The following is a 19,909-nucleotide window of genomic DNA, read 5'->3' as shown; positions in this document are numbered from 1 at the left end:
AAACGCAGTAAGAATATTGACCCCCAAGTAATCCTAAAACTGAAAAAGTCCATAATACATAGTTCAAATCCATAAACACACAACCTTGGTAACAGCATAGAAAGAGACATAGTTTGGGGGCACAGGCTTACCCTCTAGTCACAGTGATAGGCCATACAAGCTCTTCCAGCAACAGAGGGATTAAAAAGCATGTAGCCAGTGCTGAACACTCGCTTGCTCACCTTCCACATTCGCCTCAATGTTTCATCTTCCTTGTTGCTTTGACCAGTGAATAATGGAAGTGGAAAGGCTGAGACTTTTAGGAGGCGTCTACATGGCTTTGTGCAGGGGTTATCCCATTTCATATATCTGAGCTTTGAGGATTAACTAAGAAAACTCATGAAGACAAAACAGTAGACACGGTATAAACAACAAGAGATTCTGCAGATACTGGAAATCCAGAGTAACACACCTCCAGTTCTGATGATGGGTCTTGGCCCAAAACATTAACTCTTTATTCTTTTCCATAGATGCTGCCTGATCTGCTGAGCTCCTCCAGCACTTTGTGTGTAGACATGGTATACAGATGTCACCAAGACTTTTGACAAGTTCCCACTTGGTAGATTAGTCCACAGGGTTAAAGCATGCCAGGGATCAACTTCAATCACCATATGGAGCACATTTACATATATTAGGAGTTTGCTATGTTGTGTTGGTTAGGATATAACATGCAACAAAAAATACAACAATTATAAAGACTTACATATAAAAATAAGTCAGATCGTAAAGAAAAGATATGGAATAAAGTGCACATAATTACACCAGAACCAGCATGTATTTACAATGTCAAGAGCTTTATAAAAAGTGGTGTGAAGTGTTTAATAACTGTAGATGTTCAAATTCAAGTTCAAGCTCAATTTTTTTGTCATTCAACTATATAAATGTATACTGCCAAACAAAACAATGCACCTCCAGTTCAAGATGTACAACACAGCACATATAACTCACACACAATTCAAGGTAATATTACCACAAATAAGTTAACAAATAATAACAAATATGTTCCAGAAGATTGGCATTTATCCAAAGGTTCATTTACGACACAAGTTAAAAAGTAAATAGTATAATGCTACCAATGCTTCATATGTGATGAGAGTTGCATGCCTGGGTGGTGACAGGGAGTTCACGGCACTCACAGCCTGGGGAAACAAGCTGTTTCCCATCCAAACAGTCCTTGTTCTAAAGCCATGGTTCTTCCTGTCTGATGGTAGGAGGTCAAAGAGATTGTAGGACGGATGGGCGAGATCTTTGACAATGCTAAGGGCCCAGGTTAATAGATAGAAACCCAAGGCTAGTTTGGTGGTAAGACATAGAGGTGGATGATTGTTCTCTGGTTGGAAGTCTGTAATCAGCAGTATGATGTAGGAATCAGTGCTTGGATATCTGTTAATGGGATGAGAATGTAAATGGTCAGATTAATAAGGTTGTTGGCAGCACAAAATTTGGTGGAGTTGTAGACAGCAGAGAAGGTTGTCCAAGGATAGAGAGGGAAATGGATCAGCTGGAAAGTTGCACAGAGCAGTGGCAGATGGAATTTAATCAAGGCAAGCACATATTTTTGGCGAATAGAATAATTAACAAAAATAAATATCTGAACTTGCTTTCCTTCTCCCACTAAAACCATAGGTCAATTTGTTTTCAGGTTAAGTAAAGGACACCACTCCTACACTCGTGTAGGATGTGAGACAGATGCCCTAGAATAATGCTAGAAGCCCTAACACAATCGGACCACCATCACCAAATGCCAGGAAGGCCTTGGTATTACATATGTGATTAGCTGACCATTGGCCAGTCAGAATGTTCCCCTCCAAAACCTCCTGCCTCAGCCAGCTCAGTTTGGCCCAACAGCTAATTGATTGCCTGTAATGCATGTTGAGATGTGCACAAGATATAAAAGGCTCCACAGAAATGAATTCCATGACTTTATTTACTCCTCATTGCTACTCCAACCCTTAAATCATTTTCTTTTTAATATTCACAACATGTGTCCTGTGCGCTGTTTATTCTTCCTTTCCCCAGTCAACAGCAGCGCTAAATTAAATAGTTGTCGCTGAATAATTGAAATGCAATTAGCAATTACGTTGCAATTTCAGCCTTCGGCAAATATCGTGCAGAAGCTTGAACACAAATTCAGAGCGGAACGCTGAGAATTTTTCATCTCAATTAACTTTGGACAGAGATAAAAGGGAGAGAGAGCAGCCAAGGTCGACAAATCGAAAACACCTTTGAAAATGGATCAGATATCAATTCTGTACCTTTTAAGGGAGTTGACAGAGTGAAAATCCAAGGAATGATTATTTTTTTCCAGACTGCTTTTCAAAATCACTATGCTTGAAGGGAAAGGACAGCCCTATACTAAAGCTTAAATTCAGAGCATGCACTAGGAAAATAATTAGGTTCACATGTGTTTTCTTTTATTTCCACTGTGACCTACAAGTGAGAGTCATCCAGCTCTTTAAGGTGTGTTAATGAATCCTATTTTTTATTATCTTCATACATATGCCAGACACAACCAGAATATAAAACAATGGAATATTTCTCCATGCAAAATATTATGAGGGTCTAGAGAGGGTAAATGCAAGGAGGCTTTTTCCACTGTGGTTGGGTGGGACTACAACCAGAGGTCATGGGTTAAGGGTGAAAGGTGAAAAGTTTAAGGGAAACATGAGGGGAAACTTCTACACTCAGAGGGTCATGAGAGTGTGGAATGAGCTGCCAGCTGGATGCAAGCTTGTTTTCAATGTTTAAGGGAAGTTAGGATAGGTACTGTACATAGATGGTAGGGATATGGCCCTGGTACAGGTCGCAGGGAGGAGGCAGTTTAAATCGTTTCAGCATGGAATAATTGGGCTGAAGGGCCAGCATCTGTGCTAGATTAGGTCATTGGTTCATGCCTTGATGGAGGTGGTCACTTTGTGAGCCAGTGACTGGCCACTGAATGTAGGGAACTGCTTTGTTATCGACAGTAGCCTTCAATCCACAAACGGGTACACTTCGATGTGGAGTGCACAGGGCAGATCGAGGAATGAAAACTCTCCACATTAAGTCCAAGCTGAGTGTGCAACTAGGCAGGGTTCACTGAGGGCCAGTGGTGCTCTTGGAGGAAAGAAGTCCCATGGCACAAGTCCTGGGTCTGCAAGTCCGTGAGTTCACTAGGGAAGTCAAAGGCCCAATATCCATGAGTCTACTGGGGTATGAAGGCCAAAGCTGGCTTGTTCTGGGGTTGGAGGGCTATCTGTTTGTTTGTGTGAGTAGGTGAGTAGGGAGGAATGGGCCTTGTTTTGCTGTTGCTGCTTTGTTTAGAAGAATGGGAGTGGGGTTGGTTATTGAAACCTACAGGATATTAAAAGGCAAAGATAGAGTGGACAAGGAGTGGATGTTTTCAATAGTGGGAGAATCTAAGACCGGAGGGCTCAGCCTCAGGACGTCCCTTCAGAAGAGAGATCAGAGGAATTTCTTCAGCTACAGGTTGGTGAATCTGTCAAACTCATTGCCACAGACAATGTTAGAAGCCAAGTCATGGAGTTTATTTAAAATGGAATTTGATAGGTTCTTAATTAGTAAGATAACCAAAGGGTTACAGGAAAAAGCAGGAGAATGGGATTGAGAGGAAAATAAATACACCGTGATTCAGTGATGGAACAGACTCAATGGACTGAATGGTGTAATTCTGCTCCTATGCTTATGATCTTATTTTTACAAGAAGAAGATATCTATTTTAGTGCAGATGATCAAATTGTTTCTCATGTTGCTAAACAGTAGTGATTAGGGTTTTGCCATTTGATTCAAGAACCAAACGTTTGAAGGAAATCTTCTTTTCTCCAGTCCTTCTGAAGGGTCCCGGCCCGAAAAGTCAACTGTACTCTTTTCTATAGATGCTGCCTGAACCGCTGAGTGTCTCCGGCATTTTGTGTGTGTTGGTTGAAGGGAAGTAATTGTTCTTGAACCTGGTGGTGTGAGACTTCAGGCTTCTGTACCTCCTGCCTGATGGTTGCTGCAAAAAGGTTGTTGATGGCAAATATTGAGGCAGAGTCTCCCATAGATACTTACAATGTTTCAAAAGATCAAAGTTCAATGTAAATTTATTATCAAAGTACATACATGTTACCAAATACAACCCTGAGATTGATTTTCTTACAGGCATTCACAGTATGACAAAAATAATGAAAAACTACACACTAAGATTTACAAACAAGTATGCAAAAGAAGAAACACTGTACAAATGAGTTGTAGAATACTTCAAAGTGAGTCTATACGTTATGGTAATGCACATAAAATGCTGGAGGAACTCAGCAGGTCAGGCAACGTCTATAGAAAAGTGTAAATAGTCGACATTTTGGGCCAAGACCCTTCACCAGTCCTGAAGAAGGGTCTCAGCCCATAACATCAACTGTTTACTCTTTTCTATAAATGCTGCCTGACCTGTTGAGTTCTTCCACCACTTTGAGTGTATTACTTTGATTTCCAGCATCTGCAGATTTTCTCTTCTTTGCTTTATTTTGTGGAGTCAGTTCAGAGTTGAGCTGAGTGAAGCGATCCATGCTGGTTCAAGAGTCTGATAGCTGAAGGGCAATATTGGTCTTGAACCAACTGGTGTGGCTAAGGCTCCTGTAGCTCCTCCACAATGGCAGCAGTGAGATGAGAGCATAGCTTGAATGGGGAGGGTCTTTGATCGTGGATGCTGCTTTCCTGTGACAGTGCTCCTTGTAAATGTGCTCAATTATGGGAAGGACTTTTCCTGTGATGGACTGGGCTGTATCCACCACAACTTGCCAGTAGCCCAACATTTTAATTCCTATTCTCATACCCATTATAACACATCAATCCATGGTCTCCTCTTTTGCCACAATGAGGAACAATATTTTATATTCCATCTGGGTAGCCTCCAACCTGATGGCATACATTTCAATTTCTCCTTCCAGTGATAATAATTTCTCTCCCCCTCCCCTCTTCTTCTATTCCCCATTCTGGCCTTTTCACCTGCCTATACCTCCCCCTGGTGCCCTTCCTCCTTCCCTGTCTTCTATGGTCCACTCTCCTCTTCTATCAGATTCCTTTATCTCCAACCCTTGACCACCCTACCCACCTGGCTTCACCTGTTACCTTCTAGCTAGCCTTCTTCCCCTCCCCCTCCCTCATTTTTATTCTGGCATCTTCCCCTTCCTTTCCAGTCCTGAAGAAGGCTTTTGGCCCAAAACATTTGTTCATTTCCATCGATGCTGCCTGATCTGCTGAATTCCTCTACCATTTTCTGCATGTTGCTTTTGAAAATGTTTCTGATCTTGGGCACTGATGTTTCCACAGCACTCTGTGATGCAACCAGTCAGAATACTCTCTACTATACATCTATAGAAGTTTGTCAAAGTTTTAGATGACTTTTAAGGAAGTGGGAGAACTGTCATGCCTTTGTGATGGCACTTCTGTGATTGTCACAGGACAGATTTCAGATAGTCCACGAGCTCACATACTTGGGGTCAACCATTAGCGACACTCTGTCCCTCGATGCTGCAATCAATAGGTGTATTGGCAAAGCAGCATCGATCTTTGCTCGACTCTCCTCGTGGGTCTGGGAGAATCCAAAACTCGCTACAAAGACCAAGACTGCTGTGAACAATGCATGCGTTATCAGCACCCTCCTGTACGGTAGCGAGACTTGGACCAGCTACTCCAAGCAGGAGAGGAAACTCAATAGTTTTCGCCTGCACAGCCTTTGCCACATCCTCCGCTTCGCCTGGAGAGAGAAAAAGTCCCAAACTTTGAGGTCCCCTCCTATGCTGGACTTCCCACAATGTTCACGCTTTTAAGACAATGCAGACTGCGCTGGCTGGGCCAGGTCCGTCATATGAAGGATGGTAGACTGCCAGAGGACATCCTCTACGGAGAACCAGCAACAGGCAAGAGAAACATTGGTAGACCCCAGCTTCGCTTTTAGGACATCTGCAAGCGCGACATGAAAGCCTTAAAAAATCAGCACAGAGTGCCGGGAGGATACAGCAGATGACGGCAACAAATGGCGAGGTATTCTTCAGCAACACCTAGAGCAAGGCGAAAGAGTGATTTGAGGAGCGGAGAGCACAGCGGATAGCGGACAACAATTCCATGGCGCCCTACACATGCAGCAACTGTGGCAGAGCCTGCCATTCCAGGATTGGCCTCAATAGCCACAGTCGACGCTGCTCGACAAACCAGTGACTACCAGAGGCGCAGAACCCATGGTCGACCACAACCGACGGAGGCCACACACACAGGACAGATTTGCTGATAGGGTAACACAAAAGAATTTAAAGTTATTGACCCTCTCCACCTCTGATCCCCTAATGATGACCTTCTGTAGTAAATAATGATGGGTCAGATGTGCTCATAACGTCCAGAAGAAGGGTTTTGGCAGAATCTCATTTTTACTATTCTCTACAGCTCCTGCATCCTTGTACGTTCAAATTGCTGTACCAGACTATGATGCAAGCAATCAGGTTATATTCAATAGTACATCTACAGAAATTTGATAGAATTAGTTAAATACCACAGGTCTTGAATATAGGAAAAAAGCTTCAATACAAACTGTAATGCAGGAAATATTCAACTGATGAGGCAGCATCTGTTGAGAAAACAAAGAAAAATTAACATTGTTAATCTTCTGCCAAAATTACTTGAAGCAGGTTTTAAATTGCAGAGAACGTGTGCATTACTAGACAGAAGGTTCTTGGGAAACTGAAAGGTCCGACAGAGATAAGTCACCTGGACCAGATGGTGTACACCCCAGGGTTCTGAGAGAGGTCATGAAGGCATTAGCAATGATCCTTCAAGAATCACTAGATTCTGGAATGGTTCCAGAGACTGGAAAATTGCAAATTTCACTCCACTCTTCAAGAAGGGAGAGAAGCAGAAAAAGGGGAACTTTAGGCTTTGTTGAAAAGTTTGCGAACGATATTAAGGTTATATTCAATAGTACATCTCCAGAAATTTGGTAGAATTAGTTAAATACCACAGGTCTTGAATATAGGAAAAAATTTGCCCATTTGAGAATAGGCAAAGAAATGGCAGATGGAATACAGTGTCAGGAATTGTATGGTCATGCACTTTGGTAAAAAAGATGCAAGTTTTGACTATTTTCTAAATGGAGAAAAAATACAAAAAAAAATCGAGGCACAAAGGACTTTGGAGTCCTTGTGCAGAATTCCCGACAGGTTAATTTGCAGGTTGGGTCTGTGGTGAGAAAGGCAAATGCAACGCTGGCATTCACTTTAAGAGGAGTGGAACAATGCAATGTTGCAACTTTATAAAATTCTGGCGAGCCGCACTTGGAGAATTGGGAGCAAGTTTGGGCCCCATATCTTAGAAAGGATGTGCTGAACTGGAAAGGGTTCAAAGGAGGTTCATGAACATTATTCCAGAATTAAATGGCTTGTCATAAGAAAGCATTTCATGGGCTTGCACTCACTAGAATTCATAAGAATGGGGGGGAAGGGGCATGGTAACCTCATTGAACTCTATTGAATGGTGAAAGACCTTGATAGAGTGGACAGTGGAGGTGACATTTCCTATGGTGGGAGAGTCTAAGACCAGCCTCAGAATACAGGGGCGTCCTTTTAGAATGCAGATGAGGATGAATTTCTTTAGCCAGAAAGTGGTGAATCTGTGGAATTCCTTGCCACAGACAGCCATGGAGGCCAAGTCTTTATGTATATTTAAGGCAGTGGTTGATAGATTCTTGATATGGGGAGAAGGCAGAAGATTGGGGCTGAGAGGAAAATACGATCAGTCATGAAGAAATGGCCTAATTCTGCTCTTATATCATATGGTCTTATGATCTTATATATTAAATAAAGTAAGTTATGCAAAAGGATAGCAAAGAAATATTGCAATAGTAGTCATTGTCTGTTCAAAGTATCAGAGGCAGATTCATTATTACTGATATATGTCATGACATTTGTTACTTTGTGATAGCAATACAGAGCAATACACTGTGTACTATAAATTACAAGATACAGTGAGTGTTCATGGTCTTCTGCTGCTGGAGCCCACCTACTTCAAGGTTCGATGTGTTGTGTGTTCAGAGGTGCTCTTCTGCACTCCACTGCTGTAACGTGTGGTTATTTGGGTTGCTGTCGCCTTCCTATCAACTTGAATGAGTCTGGCCATTCTCCTCTGACCTCTCCAATTAACAAAACATTTTCAACCACAGAACTGAAGCTCACTAGAAGTTTGTTTTTGCTTATTGCACTCTTCTCTGTAAACACCAGATACTGTTGTATGTAGCATCTTACTCTGTCAGAAGCTATCATTTCAAATTAACTCAAATCAAGTTTAACTATCACCCAACTATACATGGATACAAAAAAATGAAACAGCGTTCCTCTCCGGCCAAAGTGCAAAACATACATGGCACATTCAAAATAGCAACCAAGAAACAGTCATGCAATAAAAATACATATCTAGCCCAAGACCCCGAGCAACAAGTTGACGGTCCAGTTCACAGCACTGGTCTGCAATGGTATTTATCCAAGAGGGATGGATCTGGATCTGAATCTGTATGACCAAGAACTATGCTGCACTTACCTACTGAGTCATTAGGAGAATTCTGAATATTTTATGGCAGCTCTTTGTACTTGGAAGTTTGTTTGCCTTTGAATATCAGTGATTACTGTAATGGATCATACAGTTATGACCACACACAGATTTGTTATTTTTCTCTCTATTTTCCCCTCTGAATGGAACACTTCTTTCCACAGTGCCAGAACTGGGCAATCTTTAAATGCACATCTCTACAAAACAAAAACAAAAAATTAAATTATATGTTGTTTCTTTGGGACAATAATAAATAAAATGCATTTACATTTTCAAGTACCTCATCAACATATAATTGATTCAATATCATTATGAAAATATATAGATATTGGTGAAATGGTCTATTTTAATGGAAAACATTTTTGAAGTGAATAACATATAGTTAATAAAAACCATCTGAATCTAAATATAGGTCAACCTTTATTTTATATAAAGAGAACTGATTTATAGTGTGGCCTATATTGTATTGGCACGTCTCAAAGGTTTAGATGATATTTTATCCAGAGGTGCCATGTATGAAAGCAAATACAGCTTTATAACGTGCTTTTCACATATTTGTCGAGATCCTTATCTCTGCAATTAAAGGGGATGCAATAACTTTGAGCTGGATGGTGACTGATATAAGGTACAGCTATCAAATCCCCTTCAACTGCAAGACACAGTTGTCAAGGGTGGTGGAGTGGTGATACATCTCTACCAAGGTGGTAACTTCCCTCTGCTAACTTGAGCAAGGTATAGCACCTGCTTAACCCCAAGCCCCTCACCTATCAGGGTCACATGAAGCCATAGGAGCAGCTGGTCCATATCAGAAGTCCTGGTTATGCGACCATTGACACCAGGCAGACAATCTCTGAAGAGTATTGATGATGGCTGGGCTCACCCCTCTTGTAAAGACACTGTCCAAAAGAAGGAAATAGCAAACCACTTCTGTAGAAAATATTGCCAAGAACAATCATGATTGCCTATGTCTAAGACCATGATTGCCTATGTCATCCCACTCATCCACCCAGCATCCTCTTTGACTTTCTACCATCAGGCAGGAGATTCCGATGCATAAAAACAAGAACGGTTAAGAGAGGAAACAGTTTTTTCTTCCAGGCTTCAGAACCCTCTGTTATGTTATACTTGAAGTGGCATTGGTTAATCTGCTCCCACAATATTTAATATTAATGCACATTAGTTTGATGAATAATACCTTCTCGGGCTTCCAGCCGGATACTGGTACTGATTATAACCGACATTTCGATGACAAACTCCGCCATCTCCTTCAGGAATGATGCCTGGGCATGTCTAGTCCAGTGGTATTTATTCCCCTGTATTCCTCCCTCATGATTGGTTAGTCCTCATCCAATCAGGTTTCCGCTCTCCCAACTTGTTTACTATCGAATATATGTCATCATATTTACTGGGAAAGCTCTAGATCCTTTTGTACTTTAGTTTGTTATTTATGCATGATTCATCTGTAGATTTATCCTTACCTTCATAAGTTATCGTGTGTGATGTGTGCTATAATTACTGCTGTGCCTTACAACCTAATTCAAGGAAATGTTGTTTTGTTTCTATATACATGGTTATATACATTACATGTATGTATATAGCTAAATGTCAATAAACTTGACTTGACACAGAATATAATGATGATGATGAAGATTGTTGACAAATATATTAAAAGTGCCTTAAGAAGCCATATTTGCTTTCTTCCCATGACTGCATAGGTTTTCTCTGGGTGCTCTAGTTTCCTCCCACATTCCAAAAATAGATTTCAGGTTAACTTTAGTAAATTATGGGTACATTGTGTAGATGCTGGAAGAATGGTGGCACTTGCCACATGCCCTCAGCGCATTCTTGATGCAAACGTTGCATTTCACTGTATGTTCCGAAGTACGTGTGACAAATAGCACTAATCCCTCGAACCACATAGATGACAAACAACAATGAATCTACAACCAAACCTTGTGACACACTACTGGTCACAGGACTCCAGTCCCCAAAACAATTCTATTCTACCATCCTCTGACTCCAATTTTATGTCCAATTGGCTGGTGCACCCTGGATCCCATGTGAACTAACCTTTTGACTTTGATAAATCATATATGTTCTATACTGGACATGTAGAAGTCATCCATGTCAGAAGGGTTTGTTATATTAACGATTTGTATGAAATTAAAGAGATTATCCCTATTAGAACTGAAGCTCACTTCCATTAACTTTAGTTCTGAATGTCATTTGCTTATATTTCATTGTTTGCACAATTTGTTTTTTTCTGCACATTGGGTATTTGACTGGTTTTTTAATGGGTTCTATTGGATTTCTTTGTTTTATGGCTGCCTGTAAGGAGATAAATCTCAAGGTTGTATATAGTTTACAGACTTAGATATTAAATGTACTTTGAAATTTGAACTTTTAAATTTTATTTGCCACATGTACTTCAAAACACAGTGAAATGTCACTTGCGTCAGGATTGTCCTGAGGGCAGCTATAAGTATTGCCACACTTCCAGTGCCAACATAGCCTGGCTACAATTTACTAACCCTTACCTGTACATCATTTTTTTGGTCACAGGAAGAACAGAGAAACTCCCCTCTCCTATCAGATTCCTTCATTGCCAGCCCTTGACCTTTCCCACCCACCTGGTTTCACCTATCACCTTCCAGTCAGCATCCTTCCCCTCCCCCCACCTTTTTATTCTGACATCTTCCCCCTTCCTTCTCAGTCCTGAAGAAGGGTCTCATCCCTAAACGTTGACCATCTTCATTTGCATAGATGCTACCTGACCTGTTGAGTTTCTCTAGCATTTTGTGGGTGTTGCCTTAAATCAGGTTATAACATCTGCAGAAAAAATAGAGAAAATGGAGTGAGGAGCGGAGTGGTTTCAACTATTGGATCATCACTATGCCATATGGTATAGAGATGATCCATTTCCCACTACACCCTGCATCTTTTCCACCTCCCACTACACCCTACATCATCTGCACCTCCCACTACACCCCACATCTTCTCCACCTCCCACTACACCTTACATCATCTACACCTCCCACTACACCTTACATCATCTGCACCTCCCACTACACCCCACATCTTCTCCACCTCCCACTACACCTTACATCATCTACACCTCCCACTACACCTTACATCATCTGCACCTCCCACTACACCCCACATCTTCTCCACCTCCCACTACACCTTACATCATCTACACCTCCCACTACACCTTACATCATCTGCACCTCCCACTACACCCCACATCTTCTCCACCTCCCACTACACCTTACATCATCTACACCTCCCACTACACCTTACATCATCTGCACCTCCCACTACACCCCACATCTTCTCCACCTCCCACTACACCCTATATATTCTACACTTTCCACTACACCCTATACATTCTACACCTTCCACTATGCCTTACATCTTGTACATCTTATGTCTTCTATCACTATTAATGATACAGAATGTAAAACTGACATTTGGTATAGTGATGATGGAGGGATCGATATTCATGCCATTGGGTTGGAGGGTACCACGATGAAATACAAGGTGTCACTCCTCCACCCTGAGAGTGGCCTCATCTTGGCAGAAGAGGAGGCTATGGACTAACACGTTGGAACGGGAATGGGAATTGGAATTAAAATGTTTAGCCACCAGGAAATTCTGTTTTTATCTGATGGAGCGGAGATGCCTGACAAAATGATCCCAAAAACTATATTGGGTCATACCAACGTAGAGGAGGACACATCATGGGCACCAGATACAATAGATGACCCCAACGGATCCACAGGTGAAGATTTGCCTCACCTGGAAGGACTGTTTGAAACCCTGAATGGAGGTGAGGGAGGAGGTAAGTGGGCAGGTGGAGCACTTCTGTCACTTTCAGGTACGAGCACCAGGAGGGAGATTAGTGGGATGGGACAAATGGTTAAGGGAATCACGAAGGGAGTGATCTCTCCAGAAAGTGGAGAGTGTGGGGAGGTAAAGATGCATAGGATGATAGGTGTCGTGCATTTAATATTTCAGTAGTATTTGAGTAATATTGTAAATATAATGTTTAATTAAGCATTCTTTGTTTACATAATTCATTATGAGTTGTAAGTACTAAGTACGTGAACGGCATAAGTCATTATGCCAGCACGTTGTATTTATGCGCCTCACTAGAAGTAAAGTGAGACTAAACATACACGAGTTATCCCCAGCTCTTCCGTGTTTTTATTTTGATTAATTTCTGGAGTTAAGAAGCGTAACAGTAGGAACCCCTTGAAGATGGTGGAAGCTGCAGAGGCACATGGGCTCATAGGTGAGGACAAGAGGAGCTCTATCCCTCTTAAGGTAGCGGGAAGATGGGGTGAGCATGGATGTCCAAGAAATGGAGGAGATGCAGCAGAAGGCAGCATCAATGGAGGAGAATGTCCTGTAAAGGTAAGCTGCACCTTGGGAACGTATGTATGGGAGATGAAGAAACGGAGAAGAGGGAATAGCATTTTTGCAGCAGACAGGTTTGGGAGAGCTATAGTCAAGATAACTTTGGGAATCGGTAGGTTATAAAAGGTGTCAGTAGACAGTTTGACTCCAGTGATGGAGGCAGAAAGCTCAAGAAAGGGGAGAGGTGTCAGAAATGGACCAAGTAAATTGAAGGGCAGGGTGTAAGTCGGAGGCAAAGTTGATGAAATTGATGAGCTCAGCATGGTTACATGAAGCAGCAGCAATACAGTCACTGATGAAACACAGAAAGAGTTGGAGAGAATTACTGGAGGAGGCTTCGAATATGGATTGTCCAATGTAATTCAATGCCCTACATAGATGCTACCTGACCTTCTGAGTTCCTCCAGCATTTTGTGCGTGTTGATTCAAGGATAGTGAACTATCTAGGTCCCTGTTAGTCATTTTGTATAAAATCTTGTTGAGAGATGTGGCATAGTAGAATGCAAAAATACAGCTACCAGCATGTGTATAATAAAGATAGATTGGTTTTCAAACATAATAAGATTCAAATAGATTGGGGTGAGAAAGTTAGCTAAAAAGAGAGCAAATTTCTTCAGTATGTTCAAGATAGGTATTTTTGCAACACTATGCTCTGATACTAAACAAGCATGGGCCATATAACTATAACAATGACTAATTAGCCATTTTAGTTAACGGCCCAACAATTAATGTCCTTCTAATAATGATCATACTATCATGGAGCTGGTTGTATGATTTAAAAGGGAGAAATGTAAAACAAGTTGTTTTTCTTTAGATGAACAATTCAACATAAGAGACTTTTACGCTAAATTCTACAAAGCTGATATGATATGGAGAACAACAAAGAAGATGCTATAAAAACAGTAGGCTTTCATCAACCAGTGCCTAAGAAGGATTCTAAACAGACGGGCTGACAAAGTAGCCAACAAAACAGTGCAGGAAAACACCAAACAGGAATTGACATAGATGCAAATACACAATCGGAAATGGAGATGCATTGGCCACACCTTGAGGAATCCAACCAACAACATCAACAGGCAGGCATTAAAATGGAATCCCCAAGGAAAGAGAAAAAAGGAATGTATGAAGAACAAATGGAGGAGAGACACTGAATCCAAAATTAATTGATGGGAATGTTCCTGATCCACCATGGAGAACAGAGGACGATGGAGACCGGAGGTCATCAATGGCCTATGCTCCACTGGGGGTTAACAGCCAAGAGAAGAAGAAGATATTAAGTTTGACAGAGCTGATATTAGTAAAGCCACCTACAAAAAGCTGAAGTAACTCTGTGGGTCAGGCAGCATCAGTGGAGAGAAATATACAGTCCATTCTTCAGATCAAGACCCTTCAACAGGACTGCGTGCTGACCGAGTTCCTCCAGCATCTTGTTTGTCTGACTCAAGGTGAAGGGTCTGGAACCAAATTGTCAACTATCAATTTCCCTCCATAGATGTTGCCCGACACTCAGAGTTCCTCCAGTGTTTTGTTGTTTTGCTCCAGATTCCACATCTGCAGTCACTTGTGTGACCAATGAGTGAAGACACATCAGTGAAAATTGTTCAAAAATACACTGAAGCCTCTGTAGGTCAGTGTTGTGTCCCAGCTGTCTAGATGTACGAGCCAGGACAGTTTAATAAGGAAAGCAAGCTGTTGCCCACGTAGCAGGCTCCCTCACTCCAAGCATCTGAGGAATCCAAAGGAACAAAGAGACTAAAACAGTTTGGCACCAGCGGCATTGTAGGAGTTGGCAGTCAGGTTGACCTCAACATAGGACTGCCTTAGGGACTCCAGTTCCAGATTTTTCCCTAAGGGTTTACTCTTGAAGCCTTCCCCATCAGTGTGTGTAGCCACAAAGCAGCAGAGGTTTGAGATCAGAGTTTTCCTTCTCATAGATGAGCTGCCAACCACGGTTGACAAGAACCATCTACCCGAAGTGACTGCTTTTAAAGCACCAGTAACCTGCCTTTAATCCTTCTCCTGTCAGTAGCATTGGAAAAGAACACTGGCAGGGATGGTGACACAGCAGCAAAGGCTGGAATTTCTGGCAGCAATTTGGAAGGTAGAGGATTTATACATCCCAATGAGGAAGAATTATTCTAAAGGTAAGATGACACAACCATGGTTAACAAGATAAGTCAAAACCAACATTAAAACTGAAGAGAGGGCATACAATAGAGCAAAAATTAATAAGAAGTGAGATAATTAGGAAGCTTTTAAAAACCACCAGAAAGCAACTAAAAAAGTCATTAGGCAGGTAAAGATGATATGAAAGTAAGCTAGCCAATAATATTAAAAGAGGTGAGAATGGATCTCAGACCACTGGAAAATGATGCTGGACAAGAAGTAGTAATGGAGTCAACAAAATGACAGACAAGCTGAAAAAATATTTTGCATCAGTCTTCACTGTGGAAGATGCTTCCAATATGACGGAAGTTCCAGGTGTCGGGGGCATGAAGTGTGTGAAGTTACTGTAACTAGAGAGAAAGTTCATGGGAAACGGGAAAGTCTGAAGGTCACCTGGACAAGATGGTGTACACCCCAGAGTTCTGCAAGAGGTGGGAGAAGAGAACATGGAGACATTAGTAATGATCATTCAAGAATCACTAGATTCCAGAAGATTGGAAATTTGCAAATGTCACTCCACTCTTCAAGAAAGGAGAGAAGCAGAAGAAAGGAAACTATAGGCCAGTTAATCTAACCTCAGTGGTTGGGAAGATGTTGGAGTCAATTATTAAGGATGAAGTCTCAGGGTATTTGGAGGCACATGATAAAATAAGTTAACGCAAGGGAAAAGCTTGCCTGACAAATCCGTTGGAATTCTTTGAAGAAATAACAAGCAAGATAGCCAAAGGAGAATCAGTTGATGTTGTGTACTTGGATTTTCAGAAGGCCTTTGACAAAGTGCCAAACATGAGGCTGCTTAACAAGTTACGAGCCCATGGTATTACAGGAAAGATTTTAGCATGGATAAAGTGATTGTTGATTGACAGGAGACAAAGAGCTGGAATAAAGGGAGCCTTTTCTGGCTGGCTGCTGGTGACTAGTGGTGTTTCACAGGGGTCTGTGTTGGGATCAACTCTTTTTTTCATTATATGTCAATGTTTGAATGATGGAATTGATGGCTTTGATGAAAAGTTTGCAGATGATATGAAGACAGGTGGAGTGGCAGGTAGTTTTGAGGAAGAGGCGAGGCTATGGAGGAACTTAGCCAGATTAAGAGAATGGACAAACATGGCAGATGGAATGCAGTGTCGGGAAGTGTATGCTCATGCACTTTGGTAGAAGAAATGGAAGGTTTGATTATTTTCTAAATGAAGAGAAAAAATACAAAATACTGAGGCACAAAGGGACTTGGGACTTCTTGTGCAGGATTCGCTGAAGGTTAATTTGGAGGTCAATGAAAGAAATGAAAACTCTTTCCACAGGTGGGACAGGTTTTGACTTAGGAGGTGGACAAGTTGGTACACCATGACCATTAGACATAGGAGCAGAATTAGGCCATTTGGCCCAATGGGTCTACTACGCCATTTCATCATGGCTGATCAGTTCTTACTCTTAGCCCCAGTCTCCTGCACCTGTATCCCTTCATGCCCTGACCAATCAAGAATCTATCAAGCTCTGCCTTAAATATACAAAAAGACTTGGCCTCCACCCTGCCTGTGGTAAAGAATTACAGAGATTCACCACCCCTAGCTAAAGAAATTGCTTCTCATCTCCGTTCTAAGAGGATTACTCTCTATCCTGAGGCTGAGTCTTCTGGTCTTAGACACTCCCATCATAGGAAACATCCTCTCCACATCCACTCTATCAAGGCCTTTCACCATTCGATAGGTTTCAGTGAGGTCACCCCTCATTCTTCTGAATTCGATTGAATACAGGCCTAGAGCCATCAAACATACTTCATACAAGAAGCCATTCAGTGTCGGAATCATTTTCGTGAACCTCATTTGAATCCTCTCCAGTTTCAGCACATCCCTTCTAAGATAAGGGGCCCAAAACTGCTCATATTACTCTAAGTGAGTCCTCACCAGTGCTTTATAAAGTCTCAACATTACATCCTTGCTTTTATATTCTCATCCTCTTGAAATGAATGATAACATTACATTTGCCTTCCTCACCACAGACTCAACCTGCAAATTAGCCTCTAGGGAATCCTGCACAAGAACTCCCAAATCCCTCTGCACCACAGATTTTTGTATTTTCTCTCCATTTAGAAAATAATCAACCCTTTCATTTCTTCTACCAGAGTGCATGACCATACATGTCCCGACACTATATTCCATTTCCTCATTCTATTAATCTGTCTAATTCCTTATGTAGCATTCCTATTTCCTCAAAACTACCAGCCCCTCCATATCGTCTGCAAACATTGGAAAAAAGCCATCAATTCCATCAACATCAACCAATTCTTGTTTGGCTATCATGCTTGTTATTTCTTCATGAATTCCAACAGATTTGTTAGGCAAGATTTTTCCTTGAGGTAACCATGCTGACTATGGCTTATTTTGTCATGTGATTTCAAGTACCATGAAACCAGATCCTCAACAATAAACTCTAACATCTTCCCAACCACTGAGGTCAGACTAACTGGCCTATCATTTCCTTTCTTCTGCCTTTCTCCCTTCTTGAAGAGTGAAGTGACATTTGCAGTTTTTCAGTCTTCCAGAATCATTTCAAAATTTAGTGATTCTTGAAAGATCATTTGTAATGCCTCCACAATCTCTTCAGTCACCTCTTTCAGAACTCTGAGGCATACACCACCTGGTCCAGGTGACTTATCCACCTTCAGACCTTTCAGTTTCCCAAGAACCTTCTCTCTGGTTATGGTAACTTCACACTTCATGACCCTGACACCTGGAACTTCTACCATACTGCTAGTGTCTTCCACAGTAAAGACTGATGCAGTTTGTTTGCCATTTCCTTGGTCCCTATTACTACCTCTCAAGCATCATTTTCCAGTGGTCCGATATCCACTCTTGCCTCTCTTTTACACTTGATATATCTGAAAAATCCTTTGGTATCCTCTAATATTATTGGCTACCTTAGTTTTGTATTCCATCTTTACCTTCTTAATGACTTTGTTAGTTGCCTTCTGTTCATATTTATAAGCTTCCCAATCCTCTAACTTACCAATAATTTTTGCTCTATATATGCCCTCTCTTCAGCTTTTATGTTGGCTTTGCCTTCCCTTGTTAGCCACGGTTGTGTCATATTTCCTTTAAAATATTTCCTCTTTGGGATGTGTATATCCTGTGCCTTCCGAAATGCTTCCAGAAATTCCAGCCATTACTGCTCAGCTGTCATCCTGCCAGTGTTCTTTTCCAATCAGTCCTGGCCATCTCCTCTCTCATGCCTCTGTAATTTGCTTTACTCCACTGTAATACTTATACTGTACACTGGTGCTAGAAAGTTTATGAACGCTATAGAATTTTCTCTATTTCTGCAAAAATATTTCCTAAAATGTGATCAGATCTTCACCAAAGTCATAAAACTGGATAAAGAGAACCAGATTAAATAAATAACACAAAAATTACACTTGTTCATTTATTTATTAAGAAAAATGATCCAATATTACATGTATTTGTTGGATAAAGTTTGTGAACCTCTGGGGTAACGCTATTTGGAGTCAGGTGGTCCAATCAATGGGATGAGATTGGAGGTGTGGATTGTATAGGCGCCCTGTCCGATATTAAAAAAAGACACACAAAGTCAGGTTACTGACAAAGCCTGCTCTTCTCAAGAAAAACCTGTTTATGTGCACCATGCTGTGATCAAAACAACTTTCAGAGAACATTAGAAGAACAGTTGTAGAGATGCATGAAGCTGGAAAAAGGCACAAAAGCATTTCTAAAGACATGAGTGTTCATCAGTCCACAGTAAAAGAAATTCTCTACAAATGGAGCAAACTCAGTACTGTTGCTACTCTCCCTAGGAGTGGGCATCCAGCAAAGATCATACCAACAGCCCAACATGCACTGTTGAGGAAGGTGGATAAGAACCCAGGGGTAACAGCAAAACACTGCAGAAATCTTTGTTCATGTGCTCGCCATAAGAAAAACACGGAACAAGAATGGTGTTCATGGAAGGACACCATGGAGGAAACCACTGCTCTCTAAAATAAAACATTGCTGCATAACTCAAGTTTGCAAAATACCAGCAGGATGTTCTACAATGCTTTTGGGACAATGTTTTATGAACAGATGAGACAAAAGTTGAACTTCTTGACAAAAATGCACATTGCTATGTTTGGAGAAAAAAAGGCACAACACACTAACATCAAAACCTCATCCCAACTGTGAAGCATGGTGGAAGGGGCATCATGGTTTGAGGCTCCTTTGCTGTCTGAAACCCTGGACGGATTGCAATCATTGAGGGAACAATGAATTCAAAACTGTATCAAGACATTTTACAGGAGAATGTCAGGGTAGCAGCCCATCACCTGAAACTTAGTAGAAAGTGGTTAATGCAACAAGACAATGGTCCGAAAGACAAGAGTAAATCAACAACAGAATGGTTTAAAAAGAGGAAAATTTATGTTTTTAAATGGCTGAGTCAAAGTCCTGACATTAATCCTGTAGAAATTTTGTGGAAAGACCTGAAGCAAGCAGTTCATACAAGGAAGTCCACCAACATCCCAGAGTAGGAGCAGTTTTGTAAGGAGGAATGGCCTAAAATTTCTCCAAGACAGATCAGAATAACAGCTACTGGAAATGTTTGTTTGAAGTTAATGCTGGACAAGGGCGGGGGGGGGGGGGGGGGGGGTCACATCAGTTACTGAAAGCAAAGGTTCACATACTTTTTCCAATAAATACATGTGATAGTAAACCATTTTTTCTCAATCAGT

General features: G+C 41.3%; 2 long non-coding RNA genes across 16 annotated transcripts in view; both read right to left on the bottom strand.

The window, feature by feature from the left end:
• The window catches only part of LOC132393546 (uncharacterized), a 34,040-nt gene extending 29,607 nt beyond the window's left edge, over positions 1-4,433 (bottom strand). For 4 of the 5 annotated variants that reach the window (XR_009511917.1, XR_009511918.1, XR_009511916.1 and 1 more), the window contains exon 1: positions 222-4,433. This is a non-coding gene — a long non-coding RNA (uncharacterized LOC132393546). The remainder of the gene's footprint in view (positions 1-221) is intronic. The other variant, XR_009511920.1, reaches the window with a different exon arrangement.
• A 41-nt stretch (positions 4,434-4,474) lies between these two features.
• The window catches only part of LOC132393547 (uncharacterized), a 37,334-nt gene continuing 21,899 nt past the window's right edge, over positions 4,475-19,909 (bottom strand). For 5 of the 11 annotated variants that reach the window (XR_009511928.1, XR_009511921.1, XR_009511931.1 and 2 more), the window contains 2 exons: positions 8,596-8,801; positions 4,475-6,634 (listed from right to left, as the gene is read on the bottom strand). This is a non-coding gene — a long non-coding RNA (uncharacterized LOC132393547). Of the gene's footprint in view, positions 6,635-8,595; positions 8,802-9,368; positions 9,789-11,282; positions 11,858-19,909 lie in introns of those variants that run through there. The other 6 variants (XR_009511930.1, XR_009511926.1, XR_009511927.1 and 3 more) reach the window with 4 other exon arrangements.

This window comes from Hypanus sabinus, chromosome 4, assembly GCF_030144855.1.
Source record: "Hypanus sabinus isolate sHypSab1 chromosome 4, sHypSab1.hap1, whole genome shotgun sequence".
Classification (NCBI taxonomy): domain Eukaryota; kingdom Metazoa; phylum Chordata; class Chondrichthyes; order Myliobatiformes; family Dasyatidae; genus Hypanus; species Hypanus sabinus.
This window is presented reverse-complemented; position numbering and strand designations above follow the sequence as displayed.